This window comes from Bemisia tabaci, chromosome 8 (assembly GCF_918797505.1).
Source record: "Bemisia tabaci chromosome 8, PGI_BMITA_v3".
Taxonomy (NCBI): Eukaryota; Metazoa; Arthropoda; class Insecta; order Hemiptera; family Aleyrodidae; genus Bemisia; species Bemisia tabaci.
Window position 1 is genome coordinate 25,523,438 of NC_092800.1, and position 16,696 is coordinate 25,540,133.

The following is a 16,696-nucleotide window of genomic DNA, read 5'->3' on the forward strand; positions in this document are numbered from 1 at the left end:
GAAAAATTTATTTGGCCTGCATTTTGAAGTGGTTCATGAAAGGAAATTTCTTCGTCCAGATCGTCTTCATTGAAGGAGTCTGAACTGTGAGCCAATAGTTTCTTCAGGATGGCTGGTGGGTGGTTCATGAAAGGAAATTTCTCTCGTCAGATCGTCTTCATTGAAGGAGTTCATTTCTCAGCTCCCGAGTCATTTCTTTGATCGTGATGGCATCTTGCTTCGTTTTCACATCACGGAATCTTTTCGTAGCCCGGCACTCTTTTTTCGAACACCGCCAATGTATATTTTTTTTTTTAACGCGAAATTGTCGGAATTTATAGCCTTCGACTAGTATCATTGGTTTGCCTTTATTGCTTCTCATTATCTGAAAGCCCGTATCAGAACTCATTTTATTAAATTTTAACTGAAATACACTCACACACACTTGCGAATAAAGGAATAAAAACGGTTTAAAATATGCTGTCAAACAACTCACGATTATTAAAAACGATTATTATCATTAAAACTGTTTAAAACTCGAGCTAAAACACGTTAAAAAGTTGCACATTAAAACAATTTAAAATTCGGCACTGTGTTGACAGCAACGGTCCGCAGGTTACTGAGTTACTCCTTTCCAGACACACCTCTTCCTCCTTTTGTCGTGGACCTTCCTTATCACAACACGATAATGCACCTCGCCGACAATAACAAACCCGGGCCCGGTGTCCGGGTGATTCGCGTTGCGTAGGTGCAGCGTTGCCACATAAGTTTCTTTTCGATGCTTCTTGAATGTTGAATGACTAAAGAGCGGTTTTTAGTGTCCAGGTTTTGGAAACCTCAACTCTACCAGCCCATTATTCAGAAAATGTGTGAAAGTTCATTCTGTGTTTCTGACACAATTTTCCACCTTTTATTATGCTTTCATAAGTTATCATTAGAAAATTTTGAGCTAGACCCATACAAAGGCGCCATCCTGAAACTTGTCTCATGTCTAAAAGAAGAGCCAATTGCTCTAAAAGTATCACATAAGATCATTTTATTTTGTAAAAACATGCATGAAAAAGCTTGGTGATGGGTGTCAAATGTAAACTTATCCAAACGTTTTCTATAGTTTTCCGAAAAATAGAAAAAAAAGTTACCAATTTTCTCGTTAATGCACTGGGAAGTCCGGGTAAGAGTACAGCGACTACAGCGTTCCCGATAAATTTACTGTGCTTGGTGATAAAATTTAGCGCCCTAAATAAACTTGCAACTTAACATGACCTTGTCTTTAACATAAACCAGTCCTAGGAACTCCTCCAAAATTTAATTTTTGTGATAGTGACCGTCCTAAAAAGGGCACGAATGAGCGGGACTATTTGAACACCCTATATATAAAGTCTTCCTCTCCACTTCCACATCCTCCCCATTCCATCTCTGTCAGTCTCGAATTCGCTTTGCCACTGATGCACAACTTTTCTTCCTCTCTCTCTATCTCGCTCTCAAACTTCGGTTCTCTTTAAACTCTATTTCGCGCCCTCCTCCACCCCCCTCCCCCGATCGGATCTTCCGCGCACACTCTCTCCCTCTTCGGAACCCCACCCCTCGAAGTTTCCCGCGCGTTTATATTTCGGAATCGCCGCTGGCTGGGGGGCAAGGAGGCGTGGGGGAGAGGGGGTGTGAGGAGGGGGGGGGTCGTTTTCGCAGGTGTAAGGCGAAAGTGAAGCGGGGAAAGTCTTGACTCGGATTTTCAAAATGGAAGGAGGGTGCCGCCGGAGATGAAAACGAAAAGCGGTCTCTTTTGATACGGGGAACGGAGTCGGGGTTAATTTCGCGTTGCTGCCACCGAAGCTGAAAGTAAAATTGGCGCCCTCTGCGCCGCGCACCTGTTTGCTACCCTTGTGGAGGGGATGTTTTTCGCGGAGGGGTTCCTTCAATCGGAGGATGGATTCAAATCGGTTGATGACATGCCATTTTAAGCAATCAATTAGAACACCGGTATTTCGGTTATAGGAAATTTCGTCAACGATTTTTTGTCCGCGCACCTGTTTTTTCCAGTAATTTACGTCCACGCGTTTTTTCGACACGGGAGTTTTGGTCCGCGGGCCAGTTGAGACCCAAAGTTAATTGGCCCACATGTAAATACAAACGACTATTGCTCATGACGTTTTTGGATGAAAATGTAAAATGTCTTGGAAGAATGAGGGTTTGTTTGTTTTTTTGTTTTGTCTGTTTGGTCCAACGCGGAGAATAATATATAGTTGAGAGTTTTGGTAAACATGGGGGAGCGTCAATTCCATGAGAAAAAATTCACTAAAACTCTCTACACCTCTTTGGTGTAACAGGACTTAATTATCTTTCAAGATTTTCCCACCTTGTTATACTTGAACCGGATAAACCTCTATATTTGCCTCAGCTAATGGCTCTTAGATTTTTCCAGTGTACGAAAAGCATCTTGATTTATTTTGCGAGGAAAGATCTGTACTTTTAAATGATGCCTGTCATTCTTAATACGTTCAATTTCGTATAATACTGTGCAACACTTCTGATGTGAAATAGTTGCTTCGGGCACCGCCGCACGGCGGGCGGGCGGCCAGCGCGAAACGCGCATTGGCGCCTACAAACCTAAGTGGATACTTCAAGCATTGTGCAATGCGTGAAGTATCCACTTAGGTTTGTAGGCGCCAGTGAGCCTCTCGCGCTGGCAGCACGCCGCTAAAATATAACGCTTGGACCAAGTCACCGTTGCTTATTTTACGTGTGGGCATAAACTACTGGACAAAAAAGGTGCGCGGACAAAGAATCGTTGACAAAATGTCCTGAAACCTGTATATCTGACGGGGTGTAAGCCCTATAACTGAACCGCGTTTAGCAGAAAGGATCCAAGCCACATCAGCTATTGCCAAATTTAACTAGGCAGTTTAATTTTTTACAAGAAAACGTTCGTGCGGATTCCTTTGAACATTTGAAGGAATTTGCTTAGTACTATGCAGAAAATTCACTGAAAGCACAAAAATCTACGCATCAGTTTCCATGTAACAAATTATTTAATATGCACATTAGATTCGGCAATAGCTGATGTGGCTTGGTTCCTTTCTGCTTAACGTGCTCCAACTCTCGTCTGACAGACTCAGATCATAGGGCTTAAAAGACTTTATCCTACGTTAAGACATATCGACAGTGAGTCTCCGAAATCACGTATCTCGGTTTGCGACGCTGCAGACTTCCTGTTTTACCTACTTTATTTGTTAAATGAAAAGTATTTGGACGTCAAACCTTAAGAAACACCGTGATTTTTTCTCTTGGCGCAAAATAAATTCTGTGAAAGCTTAAAGGAATGATGTTGATTTGGACTGTGCTTTTCAGTGAAGAACTACGATTTCTGGCCCACACATAAAAACACTTATGAGCGTAGGGAAACTAATGGCACGCATGTTGTTTCTGAAATGAGCCGGAAATTTTAGTTCCTAATTGCAAAATGTTGTCCTTTTGTTCCTTCTAAAAAAGTTTCATAAGAATCATATTATTCTTTTGATACATAGAATGGTCTGGGTCACATGTACCCTGCTTATTTCTGCTTATTTTGAGTAACACTAAACCTGACCTCGGGCGATAATAAGGAAATTGGTCCAGAGGAATCTTTATTTAATGATCCTAAAGCCCCCGGGCTAAACAGGAATGGACCACTATAGACAAGATACGAAATTAAGCATTCTGATACATGTTTCTTAACCAAAATTTCACGTAGAAAACGATTCGCGTAACAAAAATTCCTGAGGTTAACTCCCGCTCATCCGTGCCCTCGCCTTCAATTTTGCTACATAGGCAACAAAACATACCGCAGGGCGCGAATATGAATTTATTAAAAAAAAAACTCACATTGATCTCTCTCCATAAAGTTTGATTGAGCCAATATATAGGTAGACAACACGTAAACTTATCGACAGATTTCTCCACCTTGTTACTTATCGACAGATATTGTCGATTGGAAGTTCGCCTTCAATTTCACCGAAGAGGTGAGCAACAAATACACCCCGGATACCGAATAGTTAAGTATTTGAAAGCCACATTAATATCACTTCCTGAACTTTGATCGAATCTGTAAATGACGTCGTGATCCTGTTGCTAGATATTGCCCCAAATCAACATGTTTCAAAAACTACACGAAGTGAATGATCCTTAGAAACGCCTTCAAATCGTAAGGTAGACCAACCGTTGAAAAACGAGAAAAACTTAGGTTGAAAATAGACCTTTATTCGTCCGTAACTCTTCAATGTGACTTTAAAATGAAAAGACTTTATTTTATTCAAATACTGGAGAGGAAGAAATACATTTAGATTTGTAACTTGCTTCTTCTTGAGCATTTTGATGGTGAAAGTATGCAGGAATGCGTACCTCGATTTTTGACAGTTTTGAGTTGGCTGCATAAAAGTGCTGTTGGAGACGCCGTCAGGGACGGATCCAGCAATTTGGCAACACAGGATTTCTTCCATTTAAACCTATGTTAAATAATCGATTCTTGTCGGAGCACGTGGCCCCTTCAAGAATCGATACATTTCCATAGGTTTAAATGGAGAAAAGACAATGTTGCCAGTTTGCTGGATCTGTCGATGGACGCCGTATATTTGCCAGCAAGAGATTATAATCGAAAAAAATCGGGAGGTCACCTCAAACCGTAGACCTTCTTTCGCGTATCTCGGGCTTATGTTGATCCCAGCGATTTTATCGCTGAAAAATGGTAAAAAAATTGGGACTTAATTTCAGAACATCGCAGTTTTCTCGTTGAAAAACGCTACTTGGGACATCTGAAAGCATGATTATGAGTTTACTACCGCTGCCAGGATAATATTCCTGAGTTTCCGCGCCGTCAACCCTCACGCAGGGCTAGGCGACATTTTATAACGTAGAGGCGTCGTCCCATGCAATGCACTGGAAGGATGGAGGACGTTTCCGGCGGTCGCGGCGCACAGTGGATCGAGCCAATAGGAGAGGTCGGACAAAATTTGAAAACTTTAATCGCTTAGGACTCCGTTTATGCGAGATTTTAAGGTATTAGAAGTGGTTCCATTGAATTCCTCGTGAAATTGTCTTCTAGAAGCACTTCTTACAATTTCACAAGTGACGAATTAAACGTGAAATTTTGCAGTTTTAGTCAAAAATTGCAGGTCCAACTTCTTTAATTTACTCTATCCACTGTGCGCATCGGACTCCGTTTATGCAAGGTTTTAAGGTTTTAGAAGTGGTTTCATTGAATTCATTGTAAAATTTTATTCTAGAAGCACTTCTTACAATTTCGAAAGCGACGAATTAAACGTGAAAATGTGCAGTTTTAGTCAAAAATTGCATGTCCAACTTCTCTTATTTACTGTATCCACTGTGCGTTTCGGACTCCGTTTATGCAAGATTTTAAGGTATTAGAAGTGGTTTCATTGAATTCATTGTAAAATTTTATTCTAGAAGCACTTCTTACAATTTCGAAAGCGACGAATTAAACGTAAAAATTTGCAGTTTTAGTCAAAAATTGCATGTGCAACTTCTCTAATTTACCCTATCCACTGTGCAGCGAGAGGAACGGCGAGGGTTGAACATGTTTCGAGTGGAGGGGGGAGGGAAAGGGTTGTGAATTTGGAGCCCCGCCAAAACCAAGTGCACGTACATTTCATGTCTCCATTAAAAGTTGAATGAACTTCAGCGGAATGGAATACAATCGATTGGTCCAACCGCCCGTGCTGTTCCATGTATTCACTCGCTCTTGGACCAAAACTATGAGTCTCAAAGCTAAAATGATTATGTCTAATTGGGCGCATTTTTGCTAAAAGGAGTAAGTATGTTGAACGCAAAACCTATGTGCACAGTTTCTTTTAACATAAATGCATCCATTTGAGTCCCACATCAGGATGAACTTTGCTACATTAAAGCAAGAAAAAATATTATCCGATAATTTTTGTTTATTAAATTGAGAAAGCGGCTGCACGAACAGCCCATTCGCAGAAATTCTGTTTCGAACAAAATAATTATTACCTAAATAAAAAATAAAAAAAATGTTGAGCTGAGGGATCGGCTGCATGAACAGTCCATTCTCAAAGACCTTGTTTCAAACAAAATAATTATTAAGTAAATATTTTTTTTCTTTTTTAAATATTTATGCACCTATTTTTCGACAACGGTTCTAACGCAACAAATTCTTGACAGTTTTAAACTTCAAATAGGTACATTTTTCTCAAGATAAGGTTTTTGCTACTGGGCTGTTTTCGCAGCCGCCTCTCCAATTATAAATTACAAAACGACGGTGTAAGGCGGCAATCACATTACTCGTTTGCGGTGTCTAAAAAACTCCGCCTCTATGTTATCATTTTAAAGGAGAACAAACTGACATCATTCCTTGAATTTTTGGCAGAATTTTCTTCGCACAGACAAGCAAAATCATGGCAGTTTTAAAGAATTGCCGTTGAGTAGTTTTCCGTTTTAAAAAAAAAGTATGACAGGAAGTCTGCGACGTCACAAACCGAGTTATGTGATTGCCGACTTACACCGTCGAAAAGCATGCGATTGTGAAGTACCTATCGTATGCACAAGGGGTGCATTGAAAAGGAACAGTTTTTTTCAACAATTCTCGAACAGTTTAAAGATATCTTGATTTTGATTTCACTCCAACGTTTCCTTAAATCCGTAAAATAGAAGACAGACATGTCACGAGAAAACTCACCTCTTTTTCAACGAGGTTTCGAAAAATAAAATAGGAATAAATAGGAGTTTTTCCCAGAAACGACTTGGAAAAACGGAAACTAGTTAGAAAATTTGTATAAAAATGAAATCATGGTGCATCTTGATGCTAACTTACTGGATCTTCCAACCACTTATCCGACATATATTACATGAAAAGTCGTCTCGCATTCATTCGGAGACACCTTCATGGAAACTGTTTTCATATAATTGGACGTATTTATGCTAAAAGGAACTATGTTCGACTAAAATCCTATGCACATAATTCCTTTTAGCACAAATAGGTCCAATTTAGCGTATTTATGATACAGGGGGCTATGTTGTACGCAAATCCTATGCACTTAGTTCCTTTTAGCACAAATACGTCCAGTTTATTTCCACAGGAAAGCCTGAACGGTCGAAACTACAGTAGCGGCACAGGAAAACCGAAAAACAATGCGGGGACGCTACTTCAATATTAAACTTCCGTCGCCTTGCTAAGGCGCAGGGATACAACTATTTGAACTCTCCGGAACGCGTGAGGTATCACGCTTCAATTGAAGGCGTTTACGAATCTTCTGTATTCACAGGACAAGACTTTCCAAATTTGTTTGCATCATATTGTCGATTTGAGTTCCTTTCATTGATTAGTTGTATTAATCCTGCTTCTTAATTTTTAATTATTTTGCAAAAAATATCTTTTTGCGAAAGACAATCCTGGCTTTAGCGCCCTTAAACTACGGCCTTAACAGTCAAAACTGCAGTAGCGACACAGGAAAGCCGAAAAACCAAGCGGGGACGCTGCTTCAAAATTAAACTTCTATCGCCTTGCTAAGGCGCAGGGATACAACTATTTGAACTCTCCGGAATGCGTGAGGCATCACGCTTCCTTTGAAGGCGTTTTCAAATCTTCTGTTTTTACATGACGAGATTTTCCAAATTGTTTTGCATTATACAGTAGATTTGAGTTCCTTTTATTGATTAGTTATATTAATCCTGCTTCTTAATTTTTAATTATTTTGCAAAAAGTATCTTTTTGCGAAAGACAATCCTGGCTTTAGCGCCCTTAAACTACGGCCTTATTGGTCGAAACTGCAGTAGCGGCACAGGAGAGCCGAAAAACCATACGGGGACGTTAAATCAATATTAAACTTCCTTCGCCTTCCTAAGGCGAAGGGATACAACTATTCGAACTCCCCGGAACGCGTGAGGTATCACGTTTCGATTGAAGGCGTTTACAAATCTTCTGTATTCAAATGACGAGACTTTCCACATTTGTTTACGTTATATTGTCGATTTGAGATCATTTTGGCGCGTATACGTAGTATATTGGCGCGTATACGTAGTATACCGCCTTTGCGATCGTTTCGAACCCTGCTCGATACAATAACCGAGTCCGTTAGTTCCTTACCGAAAAGTGACTACCGCGAACTTCTGAGATTTTCCAAAGCGTGTAAAAAGTTTATTTATCCGTCAATAATTATGATTTACAAGCAAAGACACCCATTTTTTTACTTTCAGCCATGATGTTCAAAAAAAGATTGGTCGATCAGGTTTCTCTATAGATATATAGCAACGTATAAATAAATTGTTCAGATGCCAAAAAGCCATAAAATAGTTATTCCGTTTTGTTTTTATAGATTTATTTCCTGGAAAAAAGGTGTCATGTTTCTTTTACCTATTTGTGTGGTATTATTTGCACCTGGCACGAGGTAGGATTGCCATGCGTTGATATCGTGCTAAAAAAAATTTTTCTTTCATGAATCCAATAAGTCACGATGGCCCGCAATTTTCCATTGGTTTCTCCACCGCGATCCACGTTTCGGCACATAGACATGAAAAATCATCGAAAACCTCGGCGGACGAGGCGGAATCTCCGAGGGATTCCGCTCCGATCTGTTCTCGACAGATCGGAGCGCCGAAGTTGTTTCTCATTCGGGGGCCCTCTAGTTTATGTGCAGTGAATACCAAGAGTCTACGTTACTTGGTTTGTTTTAAAAAAAAAAGCCTAAGAATGCGACGCGCTGATTTAAAATATGCATATATAAGCGGAAGCATGCGAACTGATTCGAGGATGGCTGACCAGTTCGGCACTCCTTGAATGATAATTTCACTCACTCCGTTTTGTTCAAAACGTTGCTTTGTTGACGGATCTCCATACCCCTGCTATGCTTTTCAAAAGTTGGTAGGTACCCCTTGCTCCGATAGCCTCGGCCAGCCAAGATACCCGTAAGTGCAATCTGTGATGAGCCTCGAGACTCATTAGACCGTGTGCTAACCGTGTCCCATACAGAAATTCACTCCCCTATCAGGCCAAAACAGTGCACAGGCAGGCAGAAACCCAGGTAGTGTCCCGATCGTGGCTCGGTTCGCCGCGTGGCCTTCCAGCTGAAGTACAATAAGGCGACCCTCGCGGCCCTCGCCGCAGTCAGACCTAATTACTTTCACTCGATTAGCCATTTCACCGTCACGCTGGAATCCAGCAAATTTTCGAAAAAATTGTTTCGCGAGTACCTAGCAATTTTTTCCTTACTCTCCGTTCAAAGACGAATTGAAAGATATCTCATTCATAAAATTCGGCCGAATAGAAGAGAAGTTACAGTAATCGAAATCCGAAGAAATCAACAAAACCTCGACTTCTCGATACAAAAAATAAAATGAAGGGGAAAAAAAGAAATGTATAAATTACAGTTAAATATAATTGACCTCAGAATTTGACAAGCAATTCAATTACATAGGCTGTCCCAAAACAACTGAGAGTAAGTCTGTATTTCAGAAACAATAATAGATATTGAAACGCAGTTTGTGGGAGGTTGTAGCTCATATCCTCAGCTATCCAACGAGCCCAAGATTAGCTCATTTGGTCAAAATTTCGCTGAGTTACAGCAATTTTTCGGAAGCGTGTAAAAAATAACCCTACAGGATTTTTGAGTATTTTTTTCCTTGTCTGAAATGTTGTTCCGAGAGTCGCACAGTTGATCGCAACTTTGCAGATCTCGTTGGCACTGGTATAGATGCAAGTTCTAACATGTTTGTAAGTGCTTTCATTGCATATCAGAGTTTTCTTCAACTTTCCAGCTCAGTGAAGCCAACATTGTTTGGCGTTAATGACACGCGTTCTCGTTTGGTGCAATGAGTTCGCCCGCGGAGCTGAAACAAGAGCATCGCTATGCCATCCGTTACTGTGTTCGCCGAGGTTTAACTGCCTCTGATACCGTGAAAGAGATGTCAGTTGCTCATGGAGAAAACCGACTTGGGGAGAACACTATTCATCGGTGGCATGCAGCTTTTTTCGAGGGTCGAGCTTTGATTCCGCATGGCGGCCGGCCGTCAACTTCTGCGGCGCGGCGTAGGAAAGTGTCATTAACGCTAGACAATGTTGGCTTCACTGAGCTAGGAAGTTGAAAAAAACTCTGATATGCAATGAAAGCACATACAAACATGTTAGAACTTGCATCTAGACCAGTGCCAACGTGATCTGCAAAGTTGCGATCAACTGCGCGACTCTCGGAACAACATTTCAGACAAGGAAAAAATACTCACAAATCCTGTAGGGTTATTTTTTACGCGCCTCCGAAAAATTGCTGTAACTCAGCGAAATTTTGACCAAATGAGCTAATCTTGGGCTCGTTGGATAGCTAAGGATATGAGCTACAACCTCTCACAAACCGCGTTTCAATATCTATTATTGTTTCTGAAATACAGACTTACTCTCAGTTGTTTTGGGACAGCCTATGTATATACCTAACGGTGAAAAAACTGGGAGAAATTACAAAAAATTCGCCTCTTGCAAGGGGCTTCTTTGTAAGAATTTTGACCTGAAGACAAGGGTCGAATAACAGCAGTACTCCATACAATACAGGGTGTGCCTGTACGAGTTAAACATTTTTTATACGTCCAAATCGAAAAATCTTTATATTTTTGACTACAGTGTCTCTTGAATCGTTTAAGCCAAACAAAAAAAAAAACAAAACAAAACAAAAAAAAAAAAAACCGTCGAGATTCTGGAACGTAAAGGCGCTTTAAAAGTATTCTGGGGCTATAATAGCTAAATCACCGGTAGTAAATCCCGTTATATTATTAAAAAGAAATTTACTCCATAGTTTAATTCCTTAGTTTCTTGAATACGATTATTTTAAGCACTTAAACATTTATACCACCAATTTTATCCATGGGGTGATTTCCTGAGAGCCGATAATATCAGGAATTTCTCATAGAACCCTTCAACAGTGGCTTGCTTTTTTGGGAGCCGATTCGGCCATCGAACCGGAGTTTAAATGGAAGCTGATAATAACCCAAAGCTCTGAGAAAAATTTTGAGATGAGCATAAGAACGGTTTGTTGTAAGTAACGAGGAGAGGCGGGCAAAGCGGCTAAAATCCGATCTAATTTTTACAGTTTTTCTGTTGAATTAATGTTGCCGCGGGCTTCTGACTGTGTCCACACATAGTTTCTACGAGGGGCGTTCAATAAGTAAGTATCCCCCCCTCTCTAAAATCCATAAGAATGGACCAATTTTAAAAAACTTGGGCTCAAAATCTTCCTTAGGATATTTTGAGTTCAACAAAACAAACCGCAACAAAATCGGACAATGTGCGGCCGAACGCGAGCCGCTTGAACGCGCCGAGGTGCTCGACGCTCCCGCCGAATCTGCGAGGATTTGAAGTCCGCTACAGGAGAAGAGCTTCTCTGCCAAAGCCTCAGTCGTTCATCACTGACGAAAAATCAAAGAAATTTTTGTAGAATAAGGGGCTTACCTCACTTCTCCACATAACCAGCTCGATCCAAGCAAGTCTGATACTGAGACTAAGACTAAGAGAACAGCTTTTGGATGCCTCGTGCGTGGAAGTCTTTCAGCTGACCGCGAATGAAAGAGTGGACGGCTTGTTTGACCCCTTCCACTGATTCAACATTAACTCCTCCGAGTTCAGTTTTCAGATACGATAATAAATGGCAAACCAGACCACCATTTATTATCGTATCTAAAAACTGAACTCGGAGGAGTTAATGTTGAATCAGTGGAAGGGGTCAAACAAGCCGTCCACTCTTTCATTCGCGGTCAGCTGAAAGACTTCCACGCACGAGGCATCCAAAAGCTGTTCTCTTAGTCTTAGTCTCAGTATCAGACTTGCTTGGATCGAGCTGGTTATGTGGAGAAGTGAGGTAAGCCCCTTATTCTACAAAAATTTCTTTGATTTTTCGTCAGTGATGAACGACTGAGGCTTTGGCAGAGAAGCTCTTCTCCTGTAGCGGACTTCAAATCCTCGCAGATTCGGCGGGAGCGTCGAGCACCTCGGCGCGTTCAAGCGGCTCGCGTTCGGCCGCACATTGTCCGATTTTGTTGCGGTTTGTTTTGTTGAACTCAAAATATCCTAAGGAAGATTTTGAGCCCAAGTTTTTTAAAATTGGTCCATTCTTATGGATTTTAGAGAGGGGGGGATACTTACTTATTGAACGCCCCTCGTATTTAGCACATCGATACATAAGTATTTACACACGTAGAATCTAATTTTCACGTCGAGGAGTCGATGTATTTTGATTTTTTCGATTTTATACGGAAAATTGATGGTTTTTCGGGATTGAAATTATTATTGTTTCATGAAAAATAAATGCACCCAAAATGACTATAGCATATTGCTTTTTACACATTTGCACTCACGAAATTGGTTGGTAAATTCAACGAGTGGGTGCATCGACCTGGTATATCAAGTTTCTGCAATTTTTTACGGCAAATCAGTAGATTTTCGGGATGTATAGATTGCTTACTTTCAATTCATAAATGAATAAAGCAACCACATGGTTGAACTTCTTTGCATGGAAAGACGTTTAAAATAACAAAATCAAGACGTATTGAATGCAATTGCATTTATATCGAGTCAATTTCTTTTCAATAATATAACGGGATTTATACTACCGGTGATTTGGGTATTTTAGCCCCAAAATACCTTTAAATCGACTTTATCTTCTAGGAGTTCGACAGAATTTTTCCTTTCTTCGCTTAAATTATTCCGTAGCACTTTTCTTCAAGAATCTGATAAGATTTTGCTTGAGGCAGATCAAAAAACTTAAATTCGATCGAATAGCTTTCTACATTCACAATACACGGTCTCGTCAAGGTGCGTCGTTGACCTCGCAGTGTTGGATCGTGAATTCTCTTGTTGTGCTGTTTGCCTATTTTGAAATCTCTGTAAATGAAAACTAAAGGGGTTGATATGTGCGAGTTAATGACGCGCCTTATCAACACATTGTGTTGGAGTTCACTGCTTGTTATTATTTTGTTAAATTACTCCTGCTCCTAAATTTTTAATTATTTTGCATACACTATCCATTTGCGAAGTACAATCCTGGCTTTAGCGCCCTTCAACTACGGCCTTGCTGGTCAAAACTACAGTAGCGGCACAGGAAAGCCGACAAACAACGCGGGGACGCTTCTTCAATATTAAGCTTCCGGCGCCTTGCTAAGGCGCAGGGATACAACTATTTGAACTCTCCAGAACGCGTGAGGTATCACGCTTCAGTTGAAGGCGTTTTCGAATCTTCTGTATTTGCACGTCGAGACTTTGCAATTTTGTTTGCATTATATTGTCGATTTGAGATCCTTTTATTTCTTAGTTAAATTATTCCTGCTTCTTAATTTATAATTATTTTGCAAAAAATATCTTTTTGCGAAAGACAATCCTGGCTTTAGCGCCCTTAAACTACAGCCTTGACGTTCCAAACTACAGTAGCGGCACAGGAAAACCGATAAACAACGCGGGGACGCTACTTCAATATACTTCCATCGCCTTGCTAAGGCGCAGGGATACAACTATTTGAACTCTCCGGAACGCGTGAGGTATCACGCTTCCTTTGAAGGCGTTTTCAAATCTTCTGTATTTACATGACGAGATTTTCCAAATCGTTTTGCATTATACTGTAGATTTGAGTTCCGTTTATGATTCAGTTAAATTACTCCTGTTTCTTAATTTTTAAGTATTCTGCAAAAAGTATCCATTTGCGAAGTACAATCCTGGCTTTAGCGCCCTTAAACTACAGCCTTGACGTTCCAAACTACAGTAGCGGCACAGGAAAACCGACAAACAACGCGGGGACGCTTCTTCAATATTAAGCTTCCATCGCCTTGCTAAGGCTCAGGGATACAACTATTTGAACCCTCCGGAATGCGTGAGGCATCACGGTTCCTTTGAAGGCGTTTTCAAATCTTCTGTTTTTACATGACGAGATTTTCCAAATTGTTTTGCATTATACAGTAGATTTGAGTTCCGTTTATTATTCAGTTAAATTATTCCTGCTTCTTAATTTATAATTATTTTGCAAAAAGTATCTTTTTGCGAAAGACAATCCTGGCTTTAGCGCCCTTAAACTACGGCCTTATTGGTCGAAACTACAGTAGCGGCACAGGAGAACCGACAAACAACGCGGGGACGCTACTTCAAATACTTCCATCGCCTTGCTAAGGCGCAGGGATACAACTATTTGAACTCTCCGGAACGCGTGAGGTATCACGCTTCAGTTGAAGGCGTTTTCGAATCTTCTGCATTTGCACGTCGAGACTTTGCAATTTTGTTTGCATTATATTGTCGATTTGAGATCCTTTTATTTCTTAGTTAAATTATTCCTGCTTCTTAATTTATAATTATTTTGCAAAAAGTATCTTTTTGCGAAAGACAATCCTGGCTTTAGCGCCCTTAAACTACGGCCTTATTGGTCGAAACTACAGTAGCGGCACAGGAGAACCGACAAACGACGCGGGGACGCTACTTCAAATACTTCCATTGCCTTGCTAAGGCGCAGGGATACAACTATTTGAACTCTCCGGAACGTGTGAGGTATCACGCCTCAATGGAAGGCGTTCTCGAATCTTCTGTATTTACATGACGAGATTTTCCAAATTGTTTTGCATTATACTGTAGATTTGAGTTCCGTTTATGATTCAGTTAAATTACTCCTGTTTCTTAATTTTTAATTATTCTGGTAAAATTGTCTTCTTGCGAAATACAATCCTGGCTTTCGCGCACTTAAACTACGGCCTTAACGGTCAAAACTGCAGTAGCGGCACACAGGGGCGGACTGGTACCTAGTCGAAAAGTTAGGAGGAGACCTAAATGTAAGGGCCCTTCTTGTCGTTCGGGGGCCCCTCTAAGAAGGTCCGGGGGCCCTCCCTCGGTAAATTTTGAAAATTTCACACTTTTTAAACACGTAGGCATATTTGGAGTTGGATTCTACGGTACTTAACCTTCAAAATAACCCATTCTCATGATTCATCGGGGGTTCCTTCGTCACAAATGCTTTTGGTGACCTTCCGTGTCTTTAGAGATAAATTTTCAAGGAATGCGGGGCATTTTAGTGATTGAAAAGGATAAGAAAATTACAACGGTACGGGAAAAAAACGATGACTCGAAAAAAATTCGCCGCGGGGGGGTCCGTTTGGGACTTCCGCGGCAAATTGTTAGGGGGCGATCGCCTCCCCGCCCCCATGGCCAGTCCGCCTTGGAAGTCGGGCATGGCATTTTTGACTGAAACTGCGAATTTTTATGTTTGTTTCGTCATGTTTTAAATTTCAAGGGTTGCGTCTGGAAGAAAATGTCTCAAGAAAACCACAAGAACCACTTTTAGAACCTCAAAGTTCTGTATAAACGGAGTTATGAGCGCTTATAAAGTTTCCAAATTTTGTCCGACCTCTCCCATTGACTCCATCCCCTGGTAAAAATTGGCAGTAGAATCTGTGCTCCAAAATATCATAGGCCTACAGCCGGCTTTAAGATTTCCAATAGCTTCTATAGCCGGTCACACAATTTCTTAAAGCCTTTTATAGCCGATGGCGATTAAGCAACAACCAGGCGATAAAGTGTATGCTAAACGTTACTAATTACGGATGCTAGGACTTGTTGAGTTTTTGGAATACTGCTCTCTTTTTGAGCCGCAGTATCTTGATTTATTTTGCGAGGAAAGCTCCGTACTTTTGATGGATGCCTGCCATTACTAATATATTAGAGCGCCTTCAGTTTCGTATGATACTGTGCAATACCTCTGGTGTGAAATAGTTGCTTCCAGCGCCGTGGCAGGCGGGCAGCCAGCGCGAAACGCGCACTGGCGCCTACAAACCTAACAGGGATACTTCACGCGTTGCGCAATGCGTGAAGTATCCCTGTTAGGTTTGTAGGCGCCAGTACGTCGCCGCTCCGCTTTGTGTTCGGCTCTAATATTTAATCTGGCGGAGTCAGCGTCATTCAACTCATGATTTTGAAATGTTTGCACATCCTGTATGGATTATTATCATTTTAATTGATGAAAAAAAATATGTATTAAGGGAAATTATATTGTGTGTTTTGTATAAATATTAAGGTGGTTCCGTATCAAACTTAATGATTTCCAAAGCACACGAATTTCTACACAATTTCTTATAGCCTTTTATAATCGATGGCGAAAAATCAACAGCCAGGCGATAAAGTGTAAAGCCCGGCGATAGAAACTATAGCCCGGCAACATAATTTTTTATCGCTCCGTATAGGTAGCCCGGCCGTAAGATTTTCTCCGCATTCTACAGCCAGCTATATGATTTTCTGTAGCCTTCTTTAGCCGGCTATAAGAATTCCTATGGTATTTTGAAACGCAGCTCTTATCGCCAATTTTTACCAGGGATCCACTGCGCACCGCGGCTAAAATACGAGCCGAGACTTGCTTTTTTTCAAGTATACAGGGTGTCCCAGGATTAAGCACGAATATTGAAGGAGTCGATTCTTAGAGTCAAAAAAAGACGTTTTTATACTATAACTTTTTTCCAAAATCGCTTGCCCTGGGGGGCACCCCATCCCCCTCGCGCCCACCCGCGCTCCATTCAGTCCCTGCACTGAAAAAAAATTCTCGGCGTTTTTACCAAGGTCCGTTGGTACCTTTACCATCTGACTTTTTTTACCAATTATTGGTAATTTTACCATGACAGAATTGTAAGCTTACCTAAAACCGATATTTTTACTGTTTTTTCCAGGTAAGAATACCACTTTTATTGGTAATCAATTCCCGGTAACTTTGCCATT